The following is a 17489-nucleotide window of genomic DNA, read 5'->3' as shown; positions in this document are numbered from 1 at the left end:
GTGCGTGCTTAAATGCGAAAAAACGGCAGAGAGGGTGAGAGTGCGCGCGTGCGAGCGAGCGAAAGAAAGAGAGAAGAAGATTAAGAAGGAGATGAGCTGAGGAAGAGTGTGCTAGAGTAAAAGATCATGCTGTAGAAAACGAGCTCGAGCCCAACTCTCAGGACACTACTCAGTATCTGTGTTGCTGGCTGAAAACACAGCATGGTACGGCGTTGCTGTTTTTTCTGTTTTGTTTGTTTGTTTGTTATTCTTTATATTCTGCAATGAAAGTTGACCTTTGATGGTTACCTGCACACCAGACTAGTATTAGTTGAATTTTGAAGACTGGAATGCTGGTCAGACAGAGCCAGACCACTTTAAACCAACTTACAATTCATGCTGGTTGGAGCTTGTTTTCAGGAGGGCTGAGATGAAGATGGTTTACTCATGGTTCTGTGTGAAATGGCAGTTTTGTGGAGAAACTTGCTGACTTGTTGAGGTGATCAACTAAGGTCTTATGTTAGTCATGTGACACAACGATACTGAGTTATTTATTATTAGGCTAAAAGGCATTGTTTGCCCGCTGAGTGCTCTAATTAATGCGTCTTCTAGTAGCTTGATTTCACTGGGAGTCGGAAGGAGCTAAAGCATCGCCCGAACAGGGACTTGAACCCTGGACCCTCAGATTAAAAGTCTGATGCTCTACCGACTGAGCTATCCGGGCTCTGCCAGTCGAGATGTTTTGGCCATCTGACGATTGCGATGTCTGATGAAAGCGGACATAGCCTCTGAAATGAAGGCTGCTGAGAGCTCTGACCAGACAAACACACACATACACAGTAATGTGGGCGTCTAATGACCTCGTGGCGCAACGGTAGCGCGTCTGACTCCAGATCAGAAGGTTGCGTGTTCAAATCACGTCGGGGTCACGTCTTTATTTACAGTAAACCACGCTGTACCGTCAGTCCTTCTGCTGCTTATGTCAGACACAGAGGGTCATCTGTTTGTGGGCTTTATCTGTCTTTTTCTATTTTTATATCATTTCTTTATAGAAATTCTAACTAAATTAAGTCACAGAAATGAATGAATAAACGAGCTACATATCATTATTGCTGCTGCAATAACATATTAACATTTTTCAATCTCACTGTTCTTTATCTCGGGATGGATCACAAACATTTATAGACCCTCACGCGTCTTTAGGGGGTCATTTTCTTACGGCTATCTGAAGTATGTTGGTAGGAAAAATCAGGTTTTCTGGAAGGACTCCAGATCATGCCTCTCCATACAGCGACCTATACCATGCATGGACGGAAAGCGCACGCGCCAGCGAGCAAGGAGGGAGTGCGTGCTTAAATGCGAAAAAACGGCAGAGAGGGTGAGAGTGCGCGCGTGCGAGCGAGCGAAAGAAAGAGAGAAGAAGATTAAGAAGGAGATGAGCTGAGGAAGAGTGTGCTAGAGTAAAAGATCATGCTGTAGAAAACGAGCTCGAGCCCAACTCTCAGGACACTACTCAGTATCTGTGTTGCTGGCTGAAAACACAGCATGGTACGGCGTTGCTGTTTTTTGTGTTTTGTTTGTTTGTTTGTTATTCTTTATATTCTGCAATGAAAGTTGACCTTTGATGGTTACCTGCACACCAGACTAGTATTAGTTGAATTTTGAAGACTGGAATGCTGGTCAGACAGAGCTAGACCACTTTAAACCAACTTACAATTCATGCTGGTTGGAGCTTGTTTTCAGGAGGGCTGAGATGAAGATGGTTTACTCATGGTTCTGTGTGAAATGGCAGTTTTGTGGAGAAACTTGCTGACTTGTTGAGGTGATCAACTAAGGTCTTATGTTAGTCATGTGACACAACGATACTGAGTTATTTATTATTAGGCTAAAAGGCATTGTTTGCCCGCTGAGTGCTCTAATTAATGCGTCTTCTAGTAGCTTGATTTCACTGGGAGTCGGAAGGAGCTAAAGCATCGCCCGAACAGGGACTTGAACCCTGGACCCTCAGATTAAAAGTCTGATGCTCTACCGACTGAGCTATCCGGGCTCTGCCAGTCGAGATGTTTTGGCCATCTGACGATTGCGATGTCTGATGAAAGCGGACATAGCCTCTGAAATGAAGGCTGCTGAGAGCTCTGACCAGACAAACACACACATACACAGTAATGTGGGCGTCTAATGACCTCGTGGCGCAACGGTAGCGCGTCTGACTCCAGATCAGAAGGTTGCGTGTTCAAATCACGTCGGGGTCACGTCTTTATTTATAGTAAACCACGCTGTACCGTCAGTCCTTCTGCTGCTTATGTCAGACACAGAGGGTCATCTGTTTGTGGGCTTTATCTGTCTTTTTCTATTTTTATATCATTTCTTTATAGAAATTCTAACTAAATTAAGTCACAGAAATGAATGAATAAACGAGCTACATATCATTATTGCTGCTGCAATAACATATTAACATTTTTCAATCTCACTGTTCTTTATCTCGGGATGGATCACAAACATTTATAGACCCTCACGCGTCTTTAGGGGGTCATTTTCTTACGGCTATCTGAAGTATGTTGGTAGGAAAAATCAGGTTTTCTGGAAGGACTCCAGATCATGCCTCTCCATACAGCGACCTATACCATGCATGGACGGAAAGCGCACGCGCCAGCGAGCAAGGAGGGAGTGCGTGCTTAAATGCGAAAAAACGGCAGAGAGGGTGAGAGTGCGCGCGTGCGAGCGAGCGAAAGAAAGAGAGATGAAAATTAAGAAGGAGATGAGCTGAGGAAGAGTGTGCTAGAGTAAAAGATCATGCTGTAGAAAACGAGCTCGAGCCCAACTCTCAGGACACTACTCAGTATCTGTGTTGCTGGCTGAAAACACAGCATGGTACGGCGTTGCTGTTTTTTCTGTTTTGTTTGTTTGTTTGTTATTCTTTATATTCTGCAATGAAAGTTGACCTTTGATGGTTACCTGCACACCAGACTAGTATTAGTTGAATTTTGAAGACTGGAATGCTGGTCAGACAGAGCCAGACCACTTTAAACCAACTTACAATTCATGCTGGTTGGAGCTTGTTTTCAGGAGGGCTGAGATGAAGATGGTTTACTCATGGTTCTGTGTGAAATGGCAGTTTTGTGGAGAAACTTGCTGACTTGTTGAGGTGATCAACTAAGGTCTTATGTTAGTCATGTGACACAACGATACTGAGTTATTTATTATTAGGCTAAAAGGCGTTGTCTGCCCGCTGGGTTCTCTAATTCATACCTCTTCTAGTAGCTTGATTTCACTGGGAGACCGAAGGAGCTAAAGCATCGCCCGAACAGGGACTTGAACCCTGGACCCTCAGATTAAAAGTCTGATGCTCTACCGACTGAGCTATCCGGGCTCTGCCAGTCGAGATGTTTTGGCCATCTGACGATTGCGATGTCTGATGAAAGCGGACATAGCCTCTGAAATGAAGGCTGCTGAGAGCTCTGACCAGACAAACACACACATACACAGTAATGTGGGCGTCTAATGACCTCGTGGCGCAACGGTAGCGCGTCTGACTCCAGATCAGAAGGTTGCGTGTTCAAATCACGTCGGGGTCACGTCTTTATTTATAGTAAACCACGCTGTACCGTCAGTCCTTCTGCTGCTTATGTCAGACACAGAGGGTCATCTGTTTGTGGGCTTTATCTGTCTTTTTCTATTTTTATATCATTTCTTTATAGAAATTCTAACTAAATTAAGTCACAGAAATGAATGAATAAACGAGCTACATATCATTATTGCTGCTGCAATAACATATTAACATTTTTCAATCTCACTGTTCTTTATCTCGGGATGGATCACAAACATTTATAGACCCTCGCGCGTCTTTAGGGGGTCATTTTCTTACGGCTATCTGAAGTATGTTGGTAGGAAAAATCAGGTTTTCTGGAAGGACTCCAGATCATGCCTCTCCATACAGCGACCTATACCATGCATGGACGGAAAGCGCACGCGCCAGCGAGCAAGGAGGGAGTGCGTGCTTAAATGCGAAAAAACGGCAGAGAGGGTGAGAGTGCGCGCGTGCGAGCGAGCGAAAGAAAGAGAGAAGAAGATTAAGAAGAAGATGAGCTGAGGAAGAGTGTGCTAGAGTAAAAGATCATGCTGTAGAAAACGAGCTCGAACCCAACTCTCAGGACACTACTCACTATCTGTGTTGCTGGCTGAAAACACAGCATGGTACGGCGTTGCTGTTTTTTCTGTTTTGTTTGTTTGTTTGTTATTCTTTATATTCTGCAATGAAAGTTGACCTTTGATGGTTACCTGCACACCAGACTAGTATTAGTTGAATTTTGAAGACTGGAATGCTGGTCAGACAGAGCCAGACCACTTTAAACCAACTTACAATTCATGCTGGTTGGAGCTTGTTTTCAGGAGGGCTGAGATGAAGATGGTTTACTCATGGTTCTGTGTGAAATGGCAGTTTTGTGGAGAAACTTGCTGACTTGTTGAGGTGATCAACTAAGGTCTTATGTTAGTCATGTGACACAACGATACTGAGTTATTTATTATTAGGCTAAAAGGCCTTGTCTGCCCGCTGGGTTCTCTAATTAATGCGTCTTCTAGTAGCTTGATTTCACTGGGAGACCGAAGGAGCTAAAGCATCGCCCGAACAGGGACTTGAACCCTGGACCCTCAGATTAAAAGTCTGATGCTCTACCGACTGAGCTATCCGGGCTCTACCAATCGAGATGTTTTGGCCATCTGACGATTGCGATGTCTGATGAAAGCGGACATAGCCTCTGAAATGAAGGCTGCTGAGAGCTCTGACCAGACAAACACACACATACACAGTAATGTGGGCGTCTAATGACCTCGTGGCGCAACGGTAGCGCGTCTGACTCCAGATCAGAAGGTTGCGTGTTCAAATCACGTCGGGGTCACGTCTTTATTTACAGTAAACCACGCTGTACCGTCAGTCCTTCTGCTGCTTATGTCAGACACAGAGGGTCATCTGTTTGTGGGCTTTATCTGTCTTTTTCTATTTTTATATCATTTCTTTATAGAAATTCTAACTAAATTAAGTCACAGAAATGAATGAATAAACGAGCTACATATCATTATTGCTGCTGCAATAACATATTAACATTTTTCAATCTCACTGTTCTTTATCTCGGGATGGATCACAAACATTTATAGACCCTCACGCGTCTTTAGGGGGTCATTTTCTTACGGCTATCTGAAGTATGTTGGTAGGAAAAATCAGGTTTTCTGGAAGGACTCCAGATCATGCCTCTCCATACAGCGACCTATACCATGCATGGACGGAAAGCGCACGCGCCAGCGAGCAAGGAGGGAGTGCGTGCTTAAATGCGAAAAAACGGCAGAGAGGGTGAGAGTGCGCGCGTGCGAGCGAGCGAAAGAAAGAGAGATGAAAATTAAGAAGGAGATGAGCTGAGGAAGAGTGTGCTAGAGTAAAAGATCATGCTGTAGAAAACGAGCTCGAGCCCAACTCTCCGGACACTACTCAGTATCTGTGTTGCTGGCTGAAAACACAGCATGGTACGGCGTTGCTGTTTTTTCTGTTTTGTTTGTTTGTTTGTTATTCTTTATATTCTGCAATGAAAGTTGACATTTGATGGTTACCTGCACACCAGACTAGTATTAGTTGAATTTTGAAGACTGGAATGCTGGTCAGACAGAGCCAGACCACTTTAAACCAACTTACAATTCATGCTGGTTGGAGCTTGTTTTCAGGAGGGCTGAGATGAAGATGGTTTACTCATGGTTCTGTGTGAAATGGCAGTTTTGTGGAGAAACTTGCTGACTTGTTGAGGTGATCAACTAAGGTCTTATGTTAGTCATGTGACACAACGATACTGAGTTATTTATTATTAGGCTCAAAGGCGTTGTCTGCCCGCTGAGTGCTCTAATTAATGCGTCTTCTAGTAGCTTGATTTCACTGGGAGTCAGAAGGAGCTAAAGCAACGCCCGAACAGGGACTTGAACCCTGGACCCTCAGATTAAAAGTCTGATGCTCTACCGACTGAGCTATCCGGGCTCTGCCAGTCGAGATGTTTTGGCCATCTGACGATTGCGATGTCTGATGAAAGCGGACATAGCCTCTGAAATGAAGGCTGCTGAGAGCTCTGACCAGACAAACACACACATACACAATAATATGGACGACTAATGACCTCGTGGCGCAACGGTAGCGCGTCTGACTCCAGATCAGAAGGTTGCGTGTTCAAATCACGTCGGGGTCACGTCTTTGTTTACAGTAAACCACGCTGTACCGTCAGTCCTTCTGCTGCTTATGTCAGACACAGAGGGTCATCTGTTTGTGGGCTTTATCTGTCTTTTTCTATTTTTATATCATTTTTTTATAGAAATTCTAACTAAATTAAGTCACAGAAATGAATGAATAAACGAGCTACATATCATTATTGCAGCTGCAATAACATATTAACATTTTTCAGTCTCACTGTTCTTTATCTCGGGATGGATCACAAACATTTATAGACCCTCACGCGTCTTTAGGGGGTCATTTTCTTACGGCTATCTGAAGTATGTTGGTAGGAAAAATCAGGTTTTCTGGAAGGACTCCAGATCATGCCTCTCCATACAGCGACCTATACCATGCATGGACGGAAAGCGCACGCGCAAGCGAGCAAGGAGGGAGTGCGTGCTTAAATGCGAAAAAACGGCAGAGAGGGTGAGAGTGCGCGCGTGCGAGCGAGCGAAAGAAAGAGAGAAGAAGATTAAGAAGAAGATGAGCTGAGGAAGAGTGTGCTAGAGTAAAAGATCATGCTGTAGAAAACGAGCTCGAGCCCAACTCTCAGGACACTACTCAGTATTTGTGTTGCTGGCTGAAAACACAGCATGGTACGGCGTTGCTGTTTTTTCTGTTTTGTTTGTTTGTTTGTTATTCTTTATATTCTGCAATGAAAGTTGACCTTTGATGGTTACCTGCACACCAGACTAGTATTAGTTGAATTTTGAAGACTGGAATGCTGGTCAGACAGAGCCAGACCACTTTAAACCAACTTACAATTCATGCTGGTTGGAGCTTGTTTTCAGGAGGGCTGAGATGAAGATGGTTTACTCATGGTTCTGTGTGAAATGGCAGTTTTGTGGAGAAACTTGCTGACTTGTTGAGGTGATCAACTAAGGTCTTATGTTAGTCATGTGACACAACGATACTGAGTTATTTATTATTAGGCTAAAAGGCCTTGTCTGCCCGCTGGGTTCTCTAATTAATGCGTCTTCTAGTAGCTTGATTTCACTGGGAGACCGAAGGAGCTAAAGCATCGCCCGAACAGGGACTTGAACCCTGGACCCTCAGATTAAAAGTCTGATGCTCTACCGACTGAGCTATCCGGGCTCTACCAATCGAGATGTTTTGGCCATCTGACGATTGCGATGTCTGATGAAAGCGGACATAGCCTCTGAAATGAAGGCTGCTGAGAGCTCTGACCAGACAAACACACACATACACAATAATGTGGGCGTCTAATGACCTCGTGGCGCAACGGTAGCGCGTCTGACTCCAGATCAGAAGGTTGCGTGTTCAAATCACGTCGGGGTCACGTCTTTATTTACAGTAAACCACGCTGTACCGTCAGTCCTTCTGCTGCTTATGTCAGACACAGAGGGTCATCTGTTTGTGGGCTTTATCTGTCTTTTTCTATTTTTATATCATTTCTTTATAGAAATTCTAACTAAATTAAGTCACAGAAATGAATGAATAAACGAGCTACATATCATTATTGCTGCTGCAATAACATATTAACATTTTTCAATCTCACTGTTCTTTATCTCGGGATGGATCACAAACATTTATAGACCCTCGCGCGTCTTTAGGGGGTCATTTTCTTACGGCTATCTGAAGTATGTTGGTAGGAAAAATCAGGTTTTTTTGGAAGGACTCCAGATCATGCCTCTCCATACAGCGACCTATACCATGCATGGACGGAAAGCGCACGCGCCAGCGAGTAAGGAGGGAGTGCGTGCTTAAATGCGAAAAAACGGCAGAGAGGGTGAGAGTGCGCGCGTGCGAGCGAGCGAAAGAAAGAGAGAAGAAGATTAAGAAGAAGATGAGCTGAGGAAGAGTGTGCTAGAGTAAAAGATCATGCTGTAGAAAACGAGCTCGAACCCAACTCTCAGGACACTACTCAGTATCTGTGTTGCTGGCTGAAAACACAGCATGGTACGGCGTTGCTGTTTTTTCTGTTTTGTTTGTTTGTTTGTTATTCTTTATATTCTGCAATGAAAGTTGACCTTTGATGGTTACCTGCACACCAGACTAGTATTAGTTGAATTTTGAAGACTGGAATGCTGGTCAGACAGAGCCAGACCACTTTAAACCAACTTACAATTCATGCTGGTTGGAGCTTGTTTTCAGGAGGGCTGAGATGAAGATGGTTTACTTATGGTTCTGTGTGAAATGGCAGTTTTGTGGAGAAACTTGCTGACTTGTTGAGGTGATCAACTAAGGTCTTATGTTAGTCATGTGACACAACGATACTGAGTTATTTATTATTAGGCTCAAAGGCGTTGTCTGCCCGCTGAGTGCTCTAATTAATGCGTCTTCTAGTAGGTTGATTTCACTGGGAGTCGGAAGGAGCTAAAGCATCGCCCGAACAGGGACTTGAACCCTGGACCCTCAGATTAAAAGTCTGATGCTCTACCGACTGAGCTATCCGGGCTCTGCCAGTCGAGATGTTTTGGCCATCTGACGATTGCGATGTCTGATGAAAGCGGACATAGCCTCTGAAATGAAGGCTGCTGAGAGCTCTGACCAGACAAACACACACATACACAATAATGTGGACGACTAATGACCTCGTGGCGCAACGGTAGCGCGTCTGACTCCAGATCAGAAGGTTGCGTGTTCAAATCACGTCGGGGTCACGTCTTTGTTTACAGTAAACCACGCTGTACCGTCAGTCCTTCTGCTGCTTATGTCAGACACAGAGGGTCATCTGTTTGTGGGCTTTATCTGTCTTTTTCTATTTTTATATCATTTTTTTATAGAAATTCTAACTAAATTAAGTCACAGAAATGAATGAATAAACGAGCTACATATCATTATTGCAGCTGCAATAACATATTAACATTTTTCAATCTCACTGTTCTTTATCTCGGGATGGATCACAAACATTTATAGACCCTCACGCGTCTTTAGGGGGTCATTTTCTTACGGCTATCTGAAGTATGTTGGTAGGAAAAATCAGGTTTTCTGGAAGGACTCCAGATCATGCCTCTCCATACAGCGACCTATACCATGCATGGACGGAAAGCGCACGCGCAAGCGAGCAAGGAGGGAGTGCGTGCTTAAATGCGAAAAAACGGCAGAGAGGGTGAGAGTGCGCGCGTGCGAGCGAGCGAAAGAAAGAGAGAAGAAGATTAAGAAGGAGATGAGCTGAGGAAGAGTGTGCTAGAGTAAAAGATCATGCTGTAGAAAACGAGCTCGAGCCCAACTCTCAGGACACTACTCAGTATCTGTGTTGCTGGCTGAAAACACAGCATGGTACGGCGTTGCTGTTTTTTCTGTTTTGTTTGTTTGTTTGTTATTCTTTATATTCTGCAATGAAAGTTGACCTTTGATGGTTACCTGCACACCAGACTAGTATTAGTTGAATTTTGAAGACTGGAATGCTGGTCAGACAGAGCCAGACCACTTTAAACCAACTTACAATTCATGCTGGTTGGAGCTTGTTTTCAGGAGGGCTGAGATGAAGATGGTTTACTCATGGTTCTGTGTGAAATGGCAGTTTTGTGGAGAAACTTGCTGACTTGTTGAGGTGATCAACTAAGGTCTTATGTTAGTCATGTGACACAACGATACTGAGTTATTTATTATTAGGCTAAAAGGCATTGTTTGCCCGCTGAGTGCTCTAATTAATGCGTCTTCTAGTAGCTTGATTTCACTGGGAGTCGGAAGGAGCTAAAGCATCGCCCGAACAGGGACTTGAACCCTGGACCCTCAGATTAAAAGTCTGATGCTCTACCGACTGAGCTATCCGGGCTCTGCCAGTCGAGATGTTTTGGCCATCTGACGATTGCGATGTCTGATGAAAGCGGACATAGCCTCTGAAATGAAGGCTGCTGAGAGCTCTGACCAGACAAACACACACATACACAGTAATGTGGGCGTCTAATGACCTCGTGGCGCAACGGTAGCGCGTCTGACTCCAGATCAGAAGGTTGCGTGTTCAAATCACGTCGGGGTCACGTCTTTATTTACAGTAAACCACGCTGTACCGTCAGTCCTTCTGCTGCTTATGTCAGACACAGAGGGTCATCTGTTTGTGGGCTTTATCTGTCTTTTTCTATTTTTATATCATTTCTTTATAGAAATTCTAACTAAATTAAGTCACAGAAATGAATGAATAAACGAGCTACATATCATTATTGCTGCTGCAATAACATATTAACATTTTTCAATCTCACTGTTCTTTATCTCGGGATGGATCACAAACATTTATAGACCCTCACGCGTCTTTAGGGGGTCATTTTCTTACGGCTATCTGAAGTATGTTGGTAGGAAAAATCAGGTTTTCTGGAAGGACTCCAGATCATGCCTCTCCATACAGCGACCTATACCATGCATGGACGGAAAGCGCACGCGCCAGCGAGCAAGGAGGGAGTGCGTGCTTAAATGCGAAAAAACGGCAGAGAGGGTGAGAGTGCGCGCGTGCGAGCGAGCGAAAGAAAGAGAGAAGAAGATTAAGAAGGAGATGAGCTGAGGAAGAGTGTGCTAGAGTAAAAGATCATGCTGTAGAAAACGAGCTCGAGCCCAACTCTCAGGACACTACTCAGTATCTGTGTTGCTGGCTGAAAACACAGCATGGTACGGCGTTGCTGTTTTTTCTGTTTTGTTTGTTTGTTTGTTATTCTTTATATTCTGCAATGAAAGTTGACCTTTGATGGTTACCTGCACACCAGACTAGTATTAGTTGAATTTTGAAGACTGGAATGCTGGTCAGACAGAGCCAGACCACTTTAAACCAACTTACAATTCATGCTGGTTGGAGCTTGTTTTCAGGAGGGCTGAGATGAAGATGGTTTACTCATGGTTCTGTGTGAAATGGCAGTTTTGTGGAGAAACTTGCTGACTTGTTGAGGTGATCAACTAAGGTCTTATGTTAGTCATGTGACACAACGATACTGAGTTATTTATTATTAGGCTAAAAGGCATTGTTTGCCCGCTGAGTGCTCTAATTAATGCGTCTTCTAGTAGCTTGATTTCACTGGGAGTCGGAAGGAGCTAAAGCATCGCCCGAACAGGGACTTGAACCCTGGACCCTCAGATTAAAAGTCTGATGCTCTACCGACTGAGCTATCCGGGCTCTGCCAGTCGAGATGTTTTGGCCATCTGACGATTGCGATGTCTGATGAAAGCGGACATAGCCTCTGAAATGAAGGCTGCTGAGAGCTCTGACCAGACAAACACACACATACACAGTAATGTGGGCGTCTAATGACCTCGTGGCGCAACGGTAGCGCGTCTGACTCCAGATCAGAAGGTTGCGTGTTCAAATCACGTCGGGGTCACGTCTTTATTTACAGTAAACCACGCTGTACCGTCAGTCCTTCTGCTGCTTATGTCAGACACAGAGGGTCATCTGTTTGTGGGCTTTATCTGTCTTTTTCTATTTTTATATCATTTCTTTATAGAAATTCTAACTAAATTAAGTCACAGAAATGAATGAATAAACGAGCTACATATCATTATTGCTGCTGCAATAACATATTAACATTTTTCAATCTCACTGTTCTTTATCTCGGGATGGATCACAAACATTTATAGACCCTCACGCGTCTTTAGGGGGTCATTTTCTTACGGCTATCTGAAGTATGTTGGTAGGAAAAATCAGGTTTTCTGGAAGGAGTCCAGATCAAAAGGTAGTGCACGTATTCGTCACTGTACAGTGTGGACTGTACAGCGAAATGTGTCCTCCGCATTTAACCCATCTGGTAGTGAACACACACTCACACACACGTGTTAGGGGCAGTGAGTACACACACACACCCAGAGCGGTGGGCAGCCAACTCCAGCGCCCGGGGAGCAGAGAGGGTAAAGGGCCTTGCTCAAGGGCCCAACAGGCAGCTTGTCGAGCCCGGGAATCGAACCCACAACCCTGTTATCGATATCCCGGCACTCTAACCGCTGAGCCACCACTGCCCCTATCATGATCATGCCTCTCCATACAGCGACCTATACCATGCATGGACGGAAAGCGCACGCGCCAGCGAGCAAGGAGGGAGTGCGTGCTTAAATGCGAAAAAACGGCAGAGAGGGTGAGAGTGCGCGCGTGCGAGCGAGCGAAAGAAAGAGAGAAGAAGATTAAGAAGAAGATGAGCTGAGGAAGAGTGTGCTAGAGTAAAAGATCATGCTGTAGAAAACGAGCTCGAACCCAACTCTCAGGACACTACTCAGTATTTGTGTTGCTGGCTGAAAACACAGCATGGTACGGCGTTGCTGTTTTTTCTGTTTTGTTTGTTTGTTTGTTATTCTTTATATTCTGCAATGAAAGTTGACCTTTGATGGTTACCTGCACACCAGACTAGTATTAGTTGAATTTTGAAGACTGGAATGCTGGTCAGACAGAGCCAGACCACTTTAAACCAACTTACAATTCATGCTGGTTGGAGCTTGTTTTCAGGAGGGCTGAGATGAAGATGGTTTACTCATGGTTCTGTGTGAAATGGCAGTTTTGTGGAGAAACTTGCTGACTTGTTGAGGTGATCAACTAAGGTCTTATGTTAGTCATGTGACACAACGATACTGAGTTATTTATTATTAGGCTAAAAGGCCTTGTCTGCCCGCTGGGTTCTCTAATTAATGCGTCTTCTAGTAGCTTGATTTCACTGGGAGACCGAAGGAGCTAAAGCATCGCCCGAACAGGGACTTGAACCCTGGACCCTCAGATTAAAAGTCTGATGCTCTACCGACTGAGCTATCCGGGCTCTACCAATCGAGATGTTTTGGCCATCTGACGATTGCGATGTCTGATGAAAGCGGACATAGCCTCTGAAATGAAGGCTGCTGAGAGCTCTGACCAGACAAACACACACATACACAGTAATGTGGGCGTCTAATGACCTCGTGGCGCAACGGTAGCGCGTCTGACTCCAGATCAGAAGGTTGCGTGTTCAAATCACGTCGGGGTCACGTCTTTATTTACAGTAAACCACGCTGTACCGTCAGTCCTTCTGCTGCTTATGTCAGACACAGAGGGTCATCTGTTTGTGGGCTTTATCTGTCTTTTTCTATTTTTATATCATTTCTTTATAGAAATTCTAACTAAATTAAGTCACAGAAATGAATGAATAAACGAGCTACATATCATTATTGCTGCTGCAATAACATATTAACATTTTTCAATCTCACTGTTCTTTATCTCGGGATGGATCACAAACATTTATAGACCCTCACGCGTCTTTAGGGGGTCATTTTCTTACGGCTATCTGAAGTATGTTGGTAGGAAAAATCAGGTTTTCTGGAAGGACTCCAGATCATGCCTCTCCATACAGCGACCTATACCATGCATGGACGGAAAGCGCACGCGCCAGCGAGCAAGGAGGGAGTGCGTGCTTAAATGCGAAAAAACGGCAGAGAGGGTGAGAGTGCGCGCGTGCGAGCGAGCGAAAGAAAGAGAGATGAAAATTAAGAAGGAGATGAGCTGAGGAAGAGTGTGCTAGAGTAAAAGATCATGCTGTAGAAAACGAGCTCGAGCCCAACTCTCCGGACACTACTCAGTATCTGTGTTGCTGGCTGAAAACACAGCATGGTACGGCGTTGCTGTTTTTTCTGTTTTGTTTGTTTGTTTGTTATTCTTTATATTCTGCAATGAAAGTTGACATTTGATGGTTACCTGCACACCAGACTAGTATTAGTTGAATTTTGAAGACTGGAATGCTGGTCAGACAGAGCCAGACCACTTTAAACCAACTTACAATTCATGCTGGTTGGAGCTTGTTTTCAGGAGGGCTGAGATGAAGATGGTTTACTCATGGTTCTGTGTGAAATGGCAGTTTTGTGGAGAAACTTGCTGACTTGTTGAGGTGATCAACTAAGGTCTTATGTTAGTCATGTGACACAACGATACTGAGTTATTTATTATTAGGCTCAAAGGCGTTGTCTGCCCGCTGAGTGCTCTAATTAATGCGTCTTCTAGTAGCTTGATTTCACTGGGAGTCAGAAGGAGCTAAAGCAACGCCCGAACAGGGACTTGAACCCTGGACCCTCAGATTAAAAGTCTGATGCTCTACCGACTGAGCTATCCGGGCTCTGCCAGTCGAGATGTTTTGGCCATCTGACGATTGCGATGTCTGATGAAAGCGGACATAGCCTCTGAAATGAAGGCTGCTGAGAGCTCTGACCAGACAAACACACACATACACAATAATATGGACGACTAATGACCTCGTGGCGCAACGGTAGCGCGTCTGACTCCAGATCAGAAGGTTGCGTGTTCAAATCACGTCGGGGTCACGTCTTTGTTTACAGTAAACCACGCTGTACCGTCAGTCCTTCTGCTGCTTATGTCAGACACAGAGGGTCATCTGTTTGTGGGCTTTATCTGTCTTTTTCTATTTTTATATCATTTTTTTATAGAAATTCTAACTAAATTAAGTCACAGAAATGAATGAATAAACGAGCTACATATCATTATTGCAGCTGCAATAACATATTAACATTTTTCAGTCTCACTGTTCTTTATCTCGGGATGGATCACAAACATTTATAGACCCTCACGCGTCTTTAGGGGGTCATTTTCTTACGGCTATCTGAAGTATGTTGGTAGGAAAAATCAGGTTTTCTGGAAGGACTCCAGATCATGCCTCTCCATACAGCGACCTATACCATGCATGGACGGAAAGCGCACGCGCAAGCGAGCAAGGAGGGAGTGCGTGCTTAAATGCGAAAAAACGGCAGAGAGGGTGAGAGTGCGCGCGTGCGAGCGAGCGAAAGAAAGAGAGAAGAAGATTAAGAAGAAGATGAGCTGAGGAAGAGTGTGCTAGAGTAAAAGATCATGCTGTAGAAAACGAGCTCGAGCCCAACTCTCAGGACACTACTCAGTATTTGTGTTGCTGGCTGAAAACACAGCATGGTACGGCGTTGCTGTTTTTTCTGTTTTGTTTGTTTGTTTGTTATTCTTTATATTCTGCAATGAAAGTTGACCTTTGATGGTTACCTGCACACCAGACTAGTATTAGTTGAATTTTGAAGACTGGAATGCTGGTCAGACAGAGCCAGACCACTTTAAACCAACTTACAATTCATGCTGGTTGGAGCTTGTTTTCAGGAGGGCTGAGATGAAGATGGTTTACTCATGGTTCTGTGTGAAATGGCAGTTTTGTGGAGAAACTTGCTGACTTGTTGAGGTGATCAACTAAGGTCTTATGTTAGTCATGTGACACAACGATACTGAGTTATTTATTATTAGGCTAAAAGGCCTTGTCTGCCCGCTGGGTTCTCTAATTAATGCGTCTTCTAGTAGCTTGATTTCACTGGGAGACCGAAGGAGCTAAAGCATCGCCCGAACAGGGACTTGAACCCTGGACCCTCAGATTAAAAGTCTGATGCTCTACCGACTGAGCTATCCGGGCTCTACCAATCGAGATGTTTTGGCCATCTGACGATTGCGATGTCTGATGAAAGCGGACATAGCCTCTGAAATGAAGGCTGCTGAGAGCTCTGACCAGACAAACACACACATACACAATAATGTGGGCGTCTAATGACCTCGTGGCGCAACGGTAGCGCGTCTGACTCCAGATCAGAAGGTTGCGTGTTCAAATCACGTCGGGGTCACGTCTTTATTTACAGTAAACCACGCTGTACCGTCAGTCCTTCTGCTGCTTATGTCAGACACAGAGGGTCATCTGTTTGTGGGCTTTATCTGTCTTTTTCTATTTTTATATCATTTCTTTATAGAAATTCTAACTAAATTAAGTCACAGAAATGAATGAATAAACGAGCTACATATCATTATTGCTGCTGCAATAACATATTAACATTTTTCAATCTCACTGTTCTTTATCTCGGGATGGATCACAAACATTTATAGACCCTCGCGCGTCTTTAGGGGGTCATTTTCTTACGGCTATCTGAAGTATGTTGGTAGGAAAAATCAGGTTTTCTGGAAGGACTCCAGATCATGCCTCTCCATACAGCGACCTATACCATGCATGGACGGAAAGCGCACGCGCCAGCGAGTAAGGAGGGAGTGCGTGCTTAAATGCGAAAAAACGGCAGAGAGGGTGAGAGTGCGCGCGTGCGAGCGAGCGAAAGAAAGAGAGAAGAAGATTAAGAAGAAGATGAGCTGAGGAAGAGTGTGCTAGAGTAAAAGATCATGCTGTAGAAAACGAGCTCGAACCCAACTCTCAGGACACTACTCAGTATCTGTGTTGCTGGCTGAAAACACAGCATGGTACGGCGTTGCTGTTTTTTCTGTTTTGTTTGTTTGTTTGTTATTCTTTATATTCTGCAATGAAAGTTGACCTTTGATGGTTACCTGCACACCAGACTAGTATTAGTTGAATTTTGAAGACTGGAATGCTGGTCAGACAGAGCCAGACCACTTTAAACCAACTTACAATTCATGCTGGTTGGAGCTTGTTTTCAGGAGGGCTGAGATGAAGATGGTTTACTTATGGTTCTGTGTGAAATGGCAGTTTTGTGGAGAAACTTGCTGACTTGTTGAGGTGATCAACTAAGGTCTTATGTTAGTCATGTGACACAACGATACTGAGTTATTTATTATTAGGCTCAAAGGCGTTGTCTGCCCGCTGAGTGCTCTAATTAATGCGTCTTCTAGTAGGTTGATTTCACTGGGAGTCGGAAGGAGCTAAAGCATCGCCCGAACAGGGACTTGAACCCTGGACCCTCAGATTAAAAGTCTGATGCTCTACCGACTGAGCTATCCGGGCTCTGCCAGTCGAGATGTTTTGGCCATCTGACGATTGCGATGTCTGATGAAAGCGGACATAGCCTCTGAAATGAAGGCTGCTGAGAGCTCTGACCAGACAAACACACACATACACAATAATGTGGACGACTAATGACCTCGTGGCGCAACGGTAGCGCGTCTGACTCCAGATCAGAAGGTTGCGTGTTCAAATCACGTCGGGGTCACGTCTTTGTTTACAGTAAACCACGCTGTACCGTCAGTCCTTCTGCTGCTTATGTCAGACACAGAGGGTCATCTGTTTGTGGGCTTTATCTGTCTTTTTCTATTTTTATATCATTTTTTTATAGAAATTCTAACTAAATTAAGTCACAGAAATGAATGAATAAACGAGCTACATATCATTATTGCAGCTGCAATAACATATTAACATTTTTCAATCTCACTGTTCTTTATCTCGGGATGGATCACAAACATTTATAGACCCTCACGCGTCTTTAGGGGGTCATTTTCTTACGGCTATCTGAAGTATGTTGGTAGGAAAAATCAGGTTTTCTGGAAGGACTCCAGATCATGCCTCTCCATACAGCGACCTATACCATGCATGGACGGAAAGCGCACGCGCAAGCGAGC

At 44.4% G+C, this 17489-nt stretch overlaps 1 protein-coding gene and 26 non-coding genes across 27 annotated transcripts in view; 14 read left to right on the top strand and 13 right to left on the bottom strand.

The window, feature by feature from the left end:
- LOC140557823 (uncharacterized) overlaps nucleotides 1–17489 on the top strand; it is a 71498-nt gene that overhangs the window by 10020 nt on the left and 43989 nt on the right. The window lies entirely within an intron of this gene.
- On the bottom strand, nucleotides 631–703 carry trnak-uuu (transfer RNA lysine (anticodon UUU)). Its single transcript has one exon. It is a non-coding gene; the product is annotated as a tRNA-Lys (tRNA).
- On the top strand, nucleotides 837–908 carry trnaw-cca (transfer RNA tryptophan (anticodon CCA)). The gene has a single exon. It is a non-coding gene; the product is annotated as a tRNA-Trp (tRNA).
- trnak-uuu (transfer RNA lysine (anticodon UUU)) lies at nucleotides 1954–2026 on the bottom strand. Its single transcript has one exon. It is a non-coding gene; the product is annotated as a tRNA-Lys (tRNA).
- Nucleotides 2160–2231, top strand: trnaw-cca (transfer RNA tryptophan (anticodon CCA)). The gene has a single exon. It is a non-coding gene; the product is annotated as a tRNA-Trp (tRNA).
- On the bottom strand, nucleotides 3277–3349 carry trnak-uuu (transfer RNA lysine (anticodon UUU)). The gene has a single exon. It is a non-coding gene; the product is annotated as a tRNA-Lys (tRNA).
- On the top strand, nucleotides 3483–3554 carry trnaw-cca (transfer RNA tryptophan (anticodon CCA)). The gene has a single exon. It is a non-coding gene; the product is annotated as a tRNA-Trp (tRNA).
- Nucleotides 4600–4672, bottom strand: trnak-uuu (transfer RNA lysine (anticodon UUU)). Its single transcript has one exon. It is a non-coding gene; the product is annotated as a tRNA-Lys (tRNA).
- trnaw-cca (transfer RNA tryptophan (anticodon CCA)) lies at nucleotides 4806–4877 on the top strand. The gene has a single exon. It is a non-coding gene; the product is annotated as a tRNA-Trp (tRNA).
- On the bottom strand, nucleotides 5923–5995 carry trnak-uuu (transfer RNA lysine (anticodon UUU)). Its single transcript has one exon. It is a non-coding gene; the product is annotated as a tRNA-Lys (tRNA).
- trnaw-cca (transfer RNA tryptophan (anticodon CCA)) lies at nucleotides 6129–6200 on the top strand. The gene has a single exon. It is a non-coding gene; the product is annotated as a tRNA-Trp (tRNA).
- trnak-uuu (transfer RNA lysine (anticodon UUU)) lies at nucleotides 7246–7318 on the bottom strand. The gene has a single exon. It is a non-coding gene; the product is annotated as a tRNA-Lys (tRNA).
- trnaw-cca (transfer RNA tryptophan (anticodon CCA)) lies at nucleotides 7452–7523 on the top strand. The gene has a single exon. It is a non-coding gene; the product is annotated as a tRNA-Trp (tRNA).
- trnak-uuu (transfer RNA lysine (anticodon UUU)) lies at nucleotides 8570–8642 on the bottom strand. The gene has a single exon. It is a non-coding gene; the product is annotated as a tRNA-Lys (tRNA).
- trnaw-cca (transfer RNA tryptophan (anticodon CCA)) lies at nucleotides 8776–8847 on the top strand. The gene has a single exon. It is a non-coding gene; the product is annotated as a tRNA-Trp (tRNA).
- trnak-uuu (transfer RNA lysine (anticodon UUU)) lies at nucleotides 9893–9965 on the bottom strand. The gene has a single exon. It is a non-coding gene; the product is annotated as a tRNA-Lys (tRNA).
- trnaw-cca (transfer RNA tryptophan (anticodon CCA)) lies at nucleotides 10099–10170 on the top strand. Its single transcript has one exon. It is a non-coding gene; the product is annotated as a tRNA-Trp (tRNA).
- On the bottom strand, nucleotides 11216–11288 carry trnak-uuu (transfer RNA lysine (anticodon UUU)). The gene has a single exon. It is a non-coding gene; the product is annotated as a tRNA-Lys (tRNA).
- Nucleotides 11422–11493, top strand: trnaw-cca (transfer RNA tryptophan (anticodon CCA)). Its single transcript has one exon. It is a non-coding gene; the product is annotated as a tRNA-Trp (tRNA).
- trnak-uuu (transfer RNA lysine (anticodon UUU)) lies at nucleotides 12837–12909 on the bottom strand. The gene has a single exon. It is a non-coding gene; the product is annotated as a tRNA-Lys (tRNA).
- trnaw-cca (transfer RNA tryptophan (anticodon CCA)) lies at nucleotides 13043–13114 on the top strand. The gene has a single exon. It is a non-coding gene; the product is annotated as a tRNA-Trp (tRNA).
- On the bottom strand, nucleotides 14160–14232 carry trnak-uuu (transfer RNA lysine (anticodon UUU)). Its single transcript has one exon. It is a non-coding gene; the product is annotated as a tRNA-Lys (tRNA).
- trnaw-cca (transfer RNA tryptophan (anticodon CCA)) lies at nucleotides 14366–14437 on the top strand. Its single transcript has one exon. It is a non-coding gene; the product is annotated as a tRNA-Trp (tRNA).
- trnak-uuu (transfer RNA lysine (anticodon UUU)) lies at nucleotides 15483–15555 on the bottom strand. The gene has a single exon. It is a non-coding gene; the product is annotated as a tRNA-Lys (tRNA).
- trnaw-cca (transfer RNA tryptophan (anticodon CCA)) lies at nucleotides 15689–15760 on the top strand. The gene has a single exon. It is a non-coding gene; the product is annotated as a tRNA-Trp (tRNA).
- On the bottom strand, nucleotides 16806–16878 carry trnak-uuu (transfer RNA lysine (anticodon UUU)). The gene has a single exon. It is a non-coding gene; the product is annotated as a tRNA-Lys (tRNA).
- On the top strand, nucleotides 17012–17083 carry trnaw-cca (transfer RNA tryptophan (anticodon CCA)). Its single transcript has one exon. It is a non-coding gene; the product is annotated as a tRNA-Trp (tRNA).

Source organism: Salminus brasiliensis, chromosome 6, assembly GCF_030463535.1.
Source record: "Salminus brasiliensis chromosome 6, fSalBra1.hap2, whole genome shotgun sequence".
NCBI classification, from domain to species: domain Eukaryota; kingdom Metazoa; phylum Chordata; class Actinopteri; order Characiformes; family Bryconidae; genus Salminus; species Salminus brasiliensis.
Note: the sequence above shows the minus strand (reverse complement) of the source record. Positions and strands in the feature narration are given on the sequence as shown.